The sequence below is a fragment of the Marmota flaviventris genome, chromosome 14 (genome assembly GCF_047511675.1).
Source record: "Marmota flaviventris isolate mMarFla1 chromosome 14, mMarFla1.hap1, whole genome shotgun sequence".
In the NCBI taxonomy this organism is placed as follows: Eukaryota; Metazoa; Chordata; class Mammalia; order Rodentia; family Sciuridae; genus Marmota; species Marmota flaviventris.
This window is the reverse complement of record NC_092511.1, coordinates 16,293,054-16,307,035: the sequence shown is the minus strand read 5'-3', so window position 1 is coordinate 16,307,035 and position 13,982 is coordinate 16,293,054.

Sequence of the window (13,982 nt, the reverse complement as noted above, 5' to 3'; positions counted from 1 at the left end):
AACACAAAATCATCCAATCAATAAATGGGCAAATGAATTGAACAGACACCTCTCAATAGGGGTATAAATGGCCAACAAGTATATGAAAGAATGTTTAACAATATTAATCATTATGGAAATCTAAATCAAAACTACAATGAGATTTCATTTTACTCCATAGAATGACAATTTTCAAAATGCAAATAATAATAATAATTATTATTAATATCAAGGAAGGATGTGGCAAAAAGGAACTCTTACACACTGTTGGTTAGAATGTAAATTAGTACAGCCATTATAGAAATCAGTATGGAGATTCAACAGAAGGCTAAAAAGAGAACTACCTTATGATCCAGCTGCACCATTCTTGGTATTTATCCAAAAGAGTTGAAGTAGGTATGTTACAGATCCATGCATAGCCATTTTTATTACAGCACAATTTATAACAATTAAATTATGGAATCAACCTAGGTGTGGCAAACAGTTGAACAGATAAAAAATGTGTTATATTTATGCAATGGAGTATTATTTAGCCATAAAAATGAAATTATGTCATTTTCAGGAAAATGAATAGAACTGGAGACAATAATTTTGAGTGAACTACATTAGATTCAGAGAGAAGAATATCATGTATTTTCTCACATATAAGGATGTTAGAAAAAAAGGGGGATGTCATGAAGGAGTACAAGGGAGACCATTAGGGTAGAGGAAAGAGATGGGGGAAAAATGATGTACTAGGGAGAAAAATCAACCCAATTATGTCTTTATGTATGGATGAATATGCCACAATGATGTCTACCATTCTGTGTAATTAATAGTCACTGACAAAGAGAAAATGTCATGTTTATAAACTATATATTTTATTTTGCAAAATAAAATAATTGACCAAATGATTGAATCAATTTATGATCAAAACAATATCCATTCAGATGTGTTAATTATAATGATGGTAGGCATGATAAACACATAATTTAATAATTTCAAGTATCTACTGAAAAAGAAATCCAAAGGTTTTAAAGGTATAGTGCATTCTTGAGATGTTGCACATTGAGAAAATAGATTAGTCCAGGGTCTCATATAGAAATTGAATATCCCATGGGAGTCATATTATACAAGTGTCACCAGAACTTATTCTTGAAAGGGATTCATATTAGTCAGTAACAATAACCTATTAAAACTATAACTTTTCAAAATCAATGATTTTAATATTGTCACCAACTTTCTTTTCATCATGTTAAATAGAGGCAACATCTACAGAAGTGTATTTATTACATAGTATTGTCTAAATTAGTGAGAGAAAGTAAATTATATCTGCATGGTTTTAAGTTAGTATGTAATCAAATATGTAAAACTAGTCATTGTTACAATTTTTTAAAAAGCTCTTAAACAACATAGTACAATTCTATAGTTTGACACTTAAAAAATTACTTTAGTTGATACCTAGAAATTGTGAATATTTATGAAGCACAGTGTAATATTTTAATACATGTATACAATGTATAATGATCAGGTCAGATCTATCATCTGAGACATTTGTGATTTATTTATGTAGGAATATTTAAAGTCCTCTCTACCAAAGTTTGACTTTTATTAGTACAAAATATATCTACTTTAATTGTTTAATTCACTAAAAATCATACAAATCATGTATGTTTTTAAAACTTTAAAATAGCACAAAGCTTGATTTAATATATAAATTTTATAAAATATAGTATTTAATAAATAAGTAAACTCTCACATTTAATTCATTAGGAGTAATTTGAAATATTTTATTCCATAGTTAACCACTTTACCAGTTTTCTTTAGTAATGTATTCAAAAACTGACAACAGAAGATTAACTTGCAACCTGCTTTTTTTCAACCCCTAAATAGTTTCTAAGTTTATAATTAATGAGCCAAAATTTTTTTCAGAATCAGTTGATGTGTGAGTTATTAAAACATGAACAATCAATCATTTAATTTATCATGTTTTTCACACCATGTTCCATAGATCACTGATATGAGATTTTTTAACGCAATTTTAACAAATATTTATTGAATGATACACAGAGTTAATTTCAGTATTTATAAAGGAAGATGTGTCAATGTCATAACTTCCTCAAACTTGTCCAGTTGTTCTCCATCCTCAACAATGTTTAACATTTTCTTAAAGAAATTTCTTCTGAGGAGACATAAGAACTTTACTTTGTCCAAAAAACTGGATGGTTGGGTGTGTTATCTTTCATCTTCACATTTTGTTAGTAATGAATGATTCATCTCCACACATATAATTTACAGATTAATAAGTGAAAAGGCTTTCATTAATAATTAAAGACATTTTTTTTTAATTTGCTGATGACTGGAATTCACTGAACTGAGAAGTTTTGTTAATCTTTTTAAACAATATCTAGCAAAAATTTCTGGCAGGTTCCATTACTCTGTATTCCTATAATAGTCTAAAGCTACCTATATCTTGTCAAAATATTTTGAATAAGTTAATCAAATTTATTCAGATTTTATTAAATCTCCTTTGACAAAGCAGTGCAAGATATATAAACGGAAAAAAAAATATATATATAGATATATATCAGACTATTTTTTTTTCTCCCTGGGAAATTTCTTCTAGTAAAATCCTGATTTACTTTTATTATATTAATGTATATGATCAACAAACTCTTTCTAAAATCTAAGCATGTGCCCACACACCATCCTTGGAACACAAAGATTGAGTTTGTTAAATGGAATGTTCTTTCTCTCTTTACCTTAAAATCTGGAGAACAGATTAGAAAAGTCAACTAGATATTTTAGCTTGAAATAATCAAAGGATAATTTTCTTAAAATTAAATATATCTGATCTTAAAATTTTCTTCATAGTTGCTGTGTTTGTATGTTCTTAATGGATATCTAAAAGAGGGACCCAAATCTGCAGTTACCAATACTAAAACAATAAAAATAATAATTTAGCTTCCCAGGGGGACTACATTAGGGTAGGAACAGTTTTGTAAGCTACCTGAAGACAATGACCAGATTTATCTGTTTCATCAAGTATTATCAGAACATAATAAATGATTTTAGTATAAAAAGGAAAAAAAATACTATATTGTGATTTTAAAATGTCACATGGCAGCATACATAAAAATCTTTACAAATTAGTGTTTTAATTGCTTCCTGGAATTCTTATAACAATTCCTTTGTCTATTCCTTCCCCTACTCTTCTGGAAGGGAATTTGACATAATTTGCTTTTTCCTGAAGCCTCTATGAACTTCCATGTAGAGGTGATGCTTTTTCTCTTTTACTAAGAAAACAGAAGTGATAAGAAAAGACATTTCATGAGCTTCTGTTATCACAGCTGACCACCTATCTACAGCCACACACCAGTCATCCTCCTTCTCTCTGGTAATCATAGATGAATTGCCTCAGCTTCTAACTGAGGTTAATCAACGCACTCCCGAGATTTCACCCTCTTTTGCCCTTACAGGATATTGTTCCAATCGCTATCTCTGATCTCTTTTGTTTCACTGTTGCTCATCTCCCTACCATTGCTACATACTTATCCCGTTCTCCCTACTTCTTTCTCCAACTGTTCTTTTTTTTTTTTTTTTTTCCTTTAGAGCAAAACTGCTCAAAGGCCTCACTTCCATTTCCTGCCACTGATTGCTCCCCTCTGTCTTCATTAGGCCCATTGCAACAGAATTTCGCCTGCATAAGATTCCTGAATATGTTCTCTTCAGGGTCACCAATGACCGCTCCATTGGTAAACCCACCATCCACCTGGATCTCACCTTACCTGGCCTATTGACAACATTTCAAAGTTGACTACTGTCTCCTTCTAAATATTTTTCTGTCTTCTTGGTGGTTTCCAAGTCACCACAGTCTCCTGTTTTCTGTTCCAACTAACCAATACTCCATAATACTCATCTATTTTCTGGCTTTATTTTGTTCTCTTAATTATGTCTTCCAGTGAAGATAAGTTTTTCCTTTTGATAGTCAAATTTAAAAGTTTTTCCTTTTTGGTTATTGTTTTAATTTTCTTTATATTATTTTATCTACCCCAATGTCATGGAGATAGTCTCCTATATGATCTTCCAAAATGTTTTATTTTCAGGTATAGCAACGTAATCTGGCAGGATTTTATTCTGTGTGTACTTTGACCAAGGGGAAAATAGTATTGTTTTCCTACATGGATATGTAATGATTCCTATGAAAATATTTTCCCACTGATCTACAGAACCACCTCTAAAACAGGTTGAATTTCCTTATAGGAGATAATCCCTTGGGCACTTTCTTCCATCCTACTAGCATAGATTGAAAGGCCTTTCTGAAACAAATGAAAACACAGAAGCCATAAAAAATTGAGAAATCTGAATTGATATTATTAAACTGGATACTTTCTTAATAACTTGGTTTGCTATAAATTAAAGTCTACAGATAAATAGCTGAAGGAACTAGGCTTGCTGTGTGTACATATGTGTATATATATGCAATCACAGTAGCACATTATTGACCACAGGTTGAGTTCATTAAGATATTGAACAATTCCATCAATCAACATGAAAATAATGACCAGCACAATGGGAAAATCTGATAAGGGAAAACGGAGGTAGAGAGTTCATCAGAGAATCAATGAAAACAGTGCATGAACACAAATTAATTTTTTCTCATAATTAAAAAAGAAAACAATGAGATGCATTTTTCATTCTATGTGAACAACAAAGTTATTTGTATGCTAGTACTCCGTTACTGAAAGTGAATGGAAATAGTCTCTTTCTTCTTCCTTTGGTAGGAAGAGAAACATGAGACCTTCCAAAAGGTACATTTGTATTGAACTATATCTTTCACATATACAAACACACTCAGTCTATTCGCCCCACACTCTATATAGACAGCACTCGTGATCACTTTTTATTTATGAGGTAATTAGAGAAAATAAAGGTAAAGATCAACACTAGTAAAAAAGAAAAGAAAAAAATGATGAAATTTGATCCTACATAGTCTGATTTTAGACTCTAGGCTCTTTACTAGACTTTAATGCCTTTTTATGCACGTGTGAGGATTTTTATTACATTGTATCATTGTCAATACAGTATTAGTTATAACATATATACTAAGGAATAGAGACATGTTTTAAAGCATCTCAATGCAATGGAGAATGAAGCAATTGTTAAGAATGCTGTAAATCTATAGGTGCTGATTAAGAGAATGTAAGAAAATGGTAACTGATTAACTCTATGGTGTATCCTGGAAGTCTGACATTAAAGGTAGATTTATTTTTCCTAATACTCTTGCATAATTTTAAAAGTCTGCCATGGACATTTAAGCCTGTCTTCATAATGAGAAATGCAATAAAAACAGATGATCAACTCTGTGTGGACCATGTCCCCCCTTGAGGCTTGCACCAAATGTGCATGCTTTGTAAAGAAAGCTTTCCACTGGTCCTTTGCCTGCCATAAATATGGAATCCTAGGAACTGTGCCAAGAGTAGATTTGGTCTCAGAAAAAAAAAAAAAGGCTGTGGTTTACCTTTCTGTTAATCATTAAGGTAAAATTATGAATGTAATAGTGTCCGTGGTGTTTGGAAAATGACTTGTGCAGGTGGTCCTGAGCGATGGGAATTGCTGCGGGGCTCTTTCCTGCCTTCCAAGAGCCCCAATAGTTCATTCCTCAAAAGAAATGTCAAGCTGCTCATGCTGTCAGTGTAGCAGATGCTGTGCTGACGTCTTTGGGGAAGTGTCAAGTGACTGGAAAATGGATGCCAATGATGGAATGCAGTTCTTCCCTCATCACTAGACTCTACATGCCCCATGCTCTATTGTGTGGTTATCAACTCCGAGCCTCTGTGTCAGCAATGTCCCCAGTTGGGGAATATCCAGCAATGTGACTGGCAAGATGTCAGAGGTCTCAGCTTTCTTCTGCTTTTTCCAGGAGGTGTTCTCTATGGTTATCAAAAAAAGGTGGCTATTTAACTCTAACTCCTTTGAAAAATGCCCCCCCCCCCGCCCCCGCCACACACACACACACACAACCTGACCATTCTTATCTGGATGATGCTCTTTTTCTTTCAACATAGCTTATCTTTCTTAAAAATATCATGACCTTGTATACATTTTCCTCCTTTAATGTTTGCTAATATTTAGATTTTTTTAATAGAAAGTCTTTATTAAAACAGATAAATAATATAAATATAGAACATAAAGCTAGAACAAAAGATAATATCTTTAAAGTGCAGAAAGGGAGGGCATCCTTTCTCCCAGAATCCTAAATCTAGGGAAAGCAACCTCAAATATAAGAGTGACCTAAAAATAAAAATATTCTTAGTAAAACAAATGTAAGAAAATTGGATGTCTGTAGCTCTCTACCTCTAAACACACTGAATAGGTTTTTTCAAACTATAAAAATGGTGCTGGATAAAAACTCAGTTCTATAAAAAGAAATGAGAAACACTATAAATGGTCAGTATGTATATAGCTGAAATATTTTTTTCTTTTACCTTAATTTATCTAAAGAGACAAGTTGCTATAAAACCCCAAAGAAAATTAACTAACAGCAATGTATTTTGGAGTAAATAATATGCATAGATGTAAAATGCACAATAATAATAGGATGTAAAGAAGAAATAGAAGTATACTGTTGTTGCAGGAGACTCTCATATGTAAAAATAGATGGTAAAGTAAAAGCTCATTTGTCAACCCTAGGGCAAGTACTAAAAGTGAAACAGTGAACATGGCCAATATGCAAGATAGTTAATCACTAAAAAGAGTTCAAATTAAGGGGGAAAAAGAAATAGAAAAAAGGACAGATTAAAGAAATAGATTATAAGAGTTTTATGAACATAAACTTATCCTCAATAGTAATTACCAAAAAATTGGAAATAAACATTCCAAATTAAAAAAAAATTGTCAAGTGTGTAATCAAGCAGAACCCAATATAAGCAACTATAAAATGGGTATGCATTAAATATAAAGATACAATGAAATTAAATGTAAAAAGTGGGATGGATGTGGCATGGAAATACTAGTCATAAAAAAACTTGTGTAACTATCTATATTAATTTTGGATAAATAAACTTCATGACAAGTAAAACTTTCACAAGAAAAAAGTGACATTTGTTGATAATAAAGGGTCAAGTTATCAAGAATGCATCACACAATCCATGTACAGAAATGAATAAAGCAAAACTGAAGAGAAGAAAAGATTCACAATTTTGGCTGATGGAGCATACATTAATCTATCAGTAATTGTTTTAAGAGTCATGTACTATGTAAATCATGATATGGAAGACTTGAACACCACTACCACCATCCTGACTTATTAGCATATATGAAGCCCTATTCTATAAACAAAATTGCTTAGTATGTAATTTCAAGTCCATAGAGAATAGTAATCAAAATAGACTTTCTGATGGGTCATAGAATCAGCCTTCATACATTTAAAATAACTAAGGTTTAGCATAATCTCTCTGCCCTTAAATGAATTAAATATATTTGGAAAGTTCTCAAGTAGTTTAAAATTAAATAACACAATATTAAGTAGTTTAGGGATCAAAGATGGAGTGACAGGAAGAACTAGGAATTATATTAAACTGATAATGATAATGCAGCCCATCAAAATTTGAAAAGTACAAGAAAATTTAGGGTTGTACATACCTATATTGCAAAAGATGAAAATTCTAAATTTAATTATAAATTAAATAAGCCAGTACAAGTTGAGCCAATTAAATTCAAAGAAATTAAAATTAAAAAATACATAAGAAGACATCAATTCAATGAAAAACAGAAAAAAAAAACATAAAGAAAAATAAATAAGAGCAAAAGTTGAATCTCTGGAAAGATAATAGCAAAACTTTAGTTAATGATCAATATAGAAGAAATACACAAATTTCAATAACATGAATTATAAATGTGACAACATTAGAGATCCTACAGACTTTACAAAGATAATTTTTTCTGAAATGTTTTATATAACTTAAACATGGCTTTGACTTACTGATTTCATTTCCTTTTGATACATACAGAATAGTGAGATTATTATATCATGATGGTCTTATTTTTAATTTTGTGAGGCACTTCAAACTGTTTTCCATAATGGCTGTACTAAATGCATGGATACATTTCCATGTATTATGTCTTCTCAATTTCTTTCATCAGTATTTTATATTTTCTATATACAGTTGTTTGATTCCCTTGATTGAATGTATTTCTAAATATTTTGAATTTATAGTTGCTATAAATAAGGTCATTTTGTCTATTTCTTTTTTGGGTCATTCACTGTTAATATCTAGACACACTAGTGATTTTTGTATTTTGTTGTACACTGTAACTTTGTGAATTGGTTTATTAGTTATAATAATTTTGGGTGAAATCTGTAATATGTTTGTGTGTGCATAATCATATTTCATGAAAACAGCAATGGTTGGCTTTTATTTATTTGTTTTGCCTAATAAGTCTGTTTAGAGCATGAAAAACATGTGTATTTTTGAAATACTGCAAAAAAATACTATTGGGCAAAATTTGAAATTCTTAACCTCACTCTTATATTTACATATGTACAACTTGGCTGCAGAAAATAACAAGATCTTTCTTATTATTGTATACATGATTGTTAGCCAGGACTTATCTCTCTCTTTACCAAAGATTCCTCTGTGATGAATTCAATAATTTTGTGTTGCAAATTAACTATGTGATAGACACTGTTTTAGCCTCTTTAAATATAACAGCAGGACATTGTAGCAGAATGAGCTAATGTTCAAAAAAGTAAAAGTGTAGATCAGAGAAATAATGGACCCCAAATCATTTAGGGACTTACAGACTTAATATTAACTCTTTTTGAGTAAAACAAGGATTATGAACAGAGAAGCAATGTCAAGTAATTTATATTTTTAAAGGATTATCTTAACCTCCTGGTAAGAGTAGCTACAGGACAGGAAATAAATAGAAATAGAATGCATGTTGGGAAGTTATTACAGTAAGTCAAAGTCAGAGTTGATGGTGGCTTAGACTAGAGATGAAGCAATCAATGTGGTAAAAAGTTGACAAATTTTAGATGTATTTTAAATGTAGAGTCAACATCATTTCCTAACAGACTTGATATGAGGTATGAGAAAAAGGGGAATATTAAACATTGACTCTACATGTCTTGTCCTAGCAACTCAGAGGATTTGATAGCCTCATGGGGGAATAATGGCATTGGCATAGATTTGGGTGTTTTCGGGGGACAAAGCTGGAGGAGGAATCATGCTAAGTTTGAACATATAAAACCCAAGTTTTCTATTAAGTCTTCTGATGATTTGTTAAATATGCAGTTACATATGTGAACAGGAGTTTAGAAGAGAGATCCAGGCTAAAAGTATAAGTTTTCAGGTGATTCTCACATAAATAATATTTAAATCCATGAAATACATATGATGACAAACTGAATTTAGACATAATTAATAAGTGAACCAAAGACTGAACCCTCTGTCACTTAAAATAAGGAGGTCTCTAAGAAGGACAGAATCAGCATAGGATACTGAGAATGAATGACCAGTCATAGAGAACAAAAACCAACAGTAGAACTGACATCTTAACAATATTGTCTTTTTAACCCATGAACATATGATGTTTTTTCATTTACTTAGATCTTTGATTTTTTTCAATGTGTTTTAGTCTATCAGTCTTATACTTCTTTTGTTAAACTTATTTTGTAGGCATGCTGCTTTTTGAACTATTATACAGTTACCTTTGTTTTCCTAATTGCATTTTTTGAATTTGTAATTGCTATTGTATAAAAAGACAATTGACTTTTACTTGGGTGATTTTTATATCAATCATTAGTTACCAGGGACTATGGAGAAGGTTTATTTTTATTCTCAATTTTTATTGTTTGCATGTTTGTATGTATATGAAAACATATATACATATACAGCATATACATCACAGCACATATATGCATATATACTTGTTTAATTTGCTTCTAATATAAAGGACATATTCTTAACTAATATTATAGAAAGACAGGCTCTCACTCCTTTACTAGAAATTTAGTTTTTATCATTACTTTCTCTACATTGTTATTTTTTTTAAAGGTCAGACCTGTATGGTGGTGCATGTCTGTATTTCCAGCTTCATGGGAAGTTAAGGCAGGAGGCTTGTAATTTCAAGACCATCCTCTGCATAAGTTGCAAAGACACTCTCAAAATCATAGTTAAAAAGGACTCGGGATGTAGCTCAGTGGTAAAGCACTGCTGGGTTCAAGTCCCAGTTTTTTTTTTTTTTTAAAGGTCAGGTTTTATAAAAGAAACCTTCCATTTTAAGCAAGGATTCCCTATGTTCTGCTCACCTGCTTGTCAGCTATCAGAGACAAATTCAAACCCTATTCTACACTTGCAGGTAATCGTGTAGGAGATGGAAGATGGTGATAGTTGCTATGCATTGTGTATGTGCATATTCTGTGTGTGTTTACATATATTTGTGTGTGTAGGTGGTTGTTTTTGATTTTTTATTTGGATTTCAAATCTAAAATATCAATAGCATTTCTCCAGTAGCTACTAGACATGTGACTGACTTTGAGAAAAGAGGTATATCCTCAATTGGTTTTGTTGAGCAACAAAGTTTCTTTAATCCAAGTCTAGGTGGATAAATGAAGAACACGTTTGTTTTAACTTTAATGTAGCACAATAGACTTACTAAATTTGATGGATTATAGAAAGAGGTGAAAAACAAATTTGTTTTTCCATTCCAATAAGCTACTAGAATTTATCATTCTCAGCCTACGTGTGTGTGTGTGTGTGTGTGTGTGTGTGTGTGTGTGTGTGTGATGTGATGAACTAATGCATCCTGAGAACACATTGGGTATGATCCAACAATAACCAGTTGGATCAATGCAACTGAGGTTGCCCTCATGGGACATGACAAGAAATTCTGCTGTCCTTTAGGATGCAATTACCCTGCTAGTTTCTGTAGAGAGTGACCTCCTTTACTCTGGTAATTACTGAATCCAGATCTAATGTCTGGTCTCATTTAAAAATCCCTGCTTGCAGTGCCTATCCCAAGGCCAAGTACAGTAGGCAGTGAACCACCATAGCTGCCAAAAATCAGAACTTTGAAGAGCAGATTTGCCAGGAGATTATCATGCCTGTTCCCGTTAGAATCAACATTGCTTTTTTTTTTGGCTCACTTAATGTAAAATGCAATTTGATTTTGAAGAGAACTACTTTAATTCACAAATGGGTGACAGCAGTAGGATTATAGTGTGGGCTCTCAGCTTAAAAATAGTGTGGTCTGCTTACAAGTATTTCGGCACTGAAAAATATCTAACAGGATAGGAACTGAATGGAGGATATGAGTATTTGCTTTTATCAGCTCAGGAATGAAGACAAAGCGAAGGTGTGACAATTGAGTAATAGATTTGGCACTGAAACCAAGATCTTATATTTCATATTGAGCAACATTTTGAAGAAATAATATATAGGTTTCATAAAAATTTATGCTGTGAGTTATTTTATTATTAAGCTTCTACAGTGATATATTAGACGTAACTCCAATGAAGAGGTAGTTCAGTTTTTCCCTATTTGGCTAGAAGTTAAGTACTCTTGAGTCTAAACTTGGGGGACATGTCCTTATTTAAGTGGAGCTCATAATTAACATTTCTGTGCATTTCCTACAATCCAAACATGCAAGAGGGAACATTTAAATGTCTAGCAATTAAAATGAAAACATTTTACATTTACTGGCAGCCTTTTAACTTTTCAGTTCATCATATTTATGGTTATCATTATTAGACATCTGGAAAAATATAGTTATGCTTGCTATTTATATTACAAACTAAAGACTTTGAATCACTTTGTAGACATGATCTCATTAATGCTCTGTATATCTCTGTGAGGTAAGTGCAATTATCTTCATTTTATTGAGTTTAAATTACTTTCCAAGGTGTCAAAGAAAATTGTGGCAGGATATGAAAAAAAAAATCAAGGTCTCTCAGCGTCCACTCTAATGGTAAATCCTTTTAAATAAAATCAGAATGAAAGGAGTACAGTTTTAAGTGGACGGGGCATAATTTTCTATACTCATTTGATGTAGCTGTACAAGACATAACATTTTGTAGTTATACCATTTCCAGTATAATTTATCAGCCTGACTCATATTCTAATGTAATTGTCAAACCAATTTTTTATGCAATGACATTCTCCTAAGTTTTTTAGAAGAAAGTTTTATACAGAGATAGAAATAAAATTGACTTTCTTTGTAAGTGCTTATGTTACTTACTAAAGAGGTTTTTGTTGTTTTTCTAAATGTTTCTACTTTCTTACACTTCTAACTACCCAAAGCCACATCTATAATCTAGGTTTGGTTTTTAGGTAATTGTTCAAAACTTGTTTCTCTCTCTGTTTTAGGGGAAGAGAGGAAGGCTTACAATGTTCTTATTGTGGGTTTACAAAATGATGTTGGAACTGTTTGTCCCTACTCTAAATATTTCCTTCTTTTACACCTTAACCAAGCTAAATACTTAGAAAACGTGAATCAAAACCACTCACTAAGATGTTAATTATAGTAACAATGAAGATGCTGAATATAATAAGAGTTGATAGGTCAATAGGCACATAAAGAAATTGAAACTTTTTCCCAGAGGCTCAAGAGGCTGCTACAGGAGGATTGTGAGTTCAAAGCCAGCCTCAGCAAAAGTGGGGCACTAAGCAACTCAGGGAGACCCTGTCTCTAAATAAAATACAAAATAGGGAAGGGGATGTTGCTCAGTGGTCGAGTGCCCCTGAGTTACATACCCAGTACCAAAACAAGAAAAAGAAATTGGAATTTTTGAGCATGACCAGTGGAAATGTAAACCAGTGAAGCCACTGTGGAAAACTCAAATCCTCAAAAAGCTAAACAGAATTAGCATGGAACCCCCCACTCCCAAGTATGCCCCCAATGAATCATATATAGGTTTAAACAGAATATTGTATACCAGTGTTCATGTAAACATTATTAACCATGCCTAAAAGGTAGAAATAATCCAAGGGTACATCAATAAATGAATGGAAGATCAAAATTTTTGTCATAATATTACTTAATATTATTCACTCATAAAAATGAATGAAGTTCTGATCCATGATACAACATGGAACCTGCTAATATGATAAATGAAATAAGACACAAAGGTGAACTATTTTATGTTTCTACTAATGTAAAATATCCAAATTAGGCAAATTTATGAAGACAGAAAATAGAATAGACATTATCAAGGTTTAAGGGTAGGGAAGATCAGAGAGGTATTTCCTAATGGATATGGAAGGTTTAGAGTGACAAAGGTTTCACAACATTGTGAATGACAGTGAATTATACATTGAAAAATGGTTAAAATGGAAATTTAAATATTATATATAATATTTATTATATATTATAGACATATATAAATATTATATATATTTTTTACTACAAAAATTTTCTCTTACCATTTCAACTTTAACTTATACCAAGCCTAAAAGAAATATCCATATTTTGTTTTATGTTTTATCAAAAGAGAAACTCTGTATCAACTTTTATAGTTAAAATGAAATAGAAGATGATAAAAGCCTCTCTCCCATTATATCTTCTCCAAAAAGCATTTAATATATAGTATACCTGAAAATTTATTTAGCCAAATAGACTGTCCTATAAAGTGAGAATAGATTCCTTTATACATGAAAATCTTCAGTCTTTCCTGGGACAACATATGCAGATTTCATACATGCATTGGTAAGAACTGTTTTAAGCCACTCAGAGATAATTTCTAAGAAATCCTTCTTCATCTTTTCAAAATAAGCAGAGTTGAATGATGGCTCTGTTATAATATTTATTATGTGATATACATGCATAAGAGATATACATTCCAGTTCAGGAACCAAAACACAACTCTACAAACATGAACATAAGAATTTTTTCTATTCAAATAAGAAATACAGAGCAAAATTCCTTCACACTGGAAATCAAAATAACTGCATATATAAGTACAGTTATTTGATTACAAAAGTATTTAGTATAGATAGGGGGAAGCCCTACATTCTTTTCAA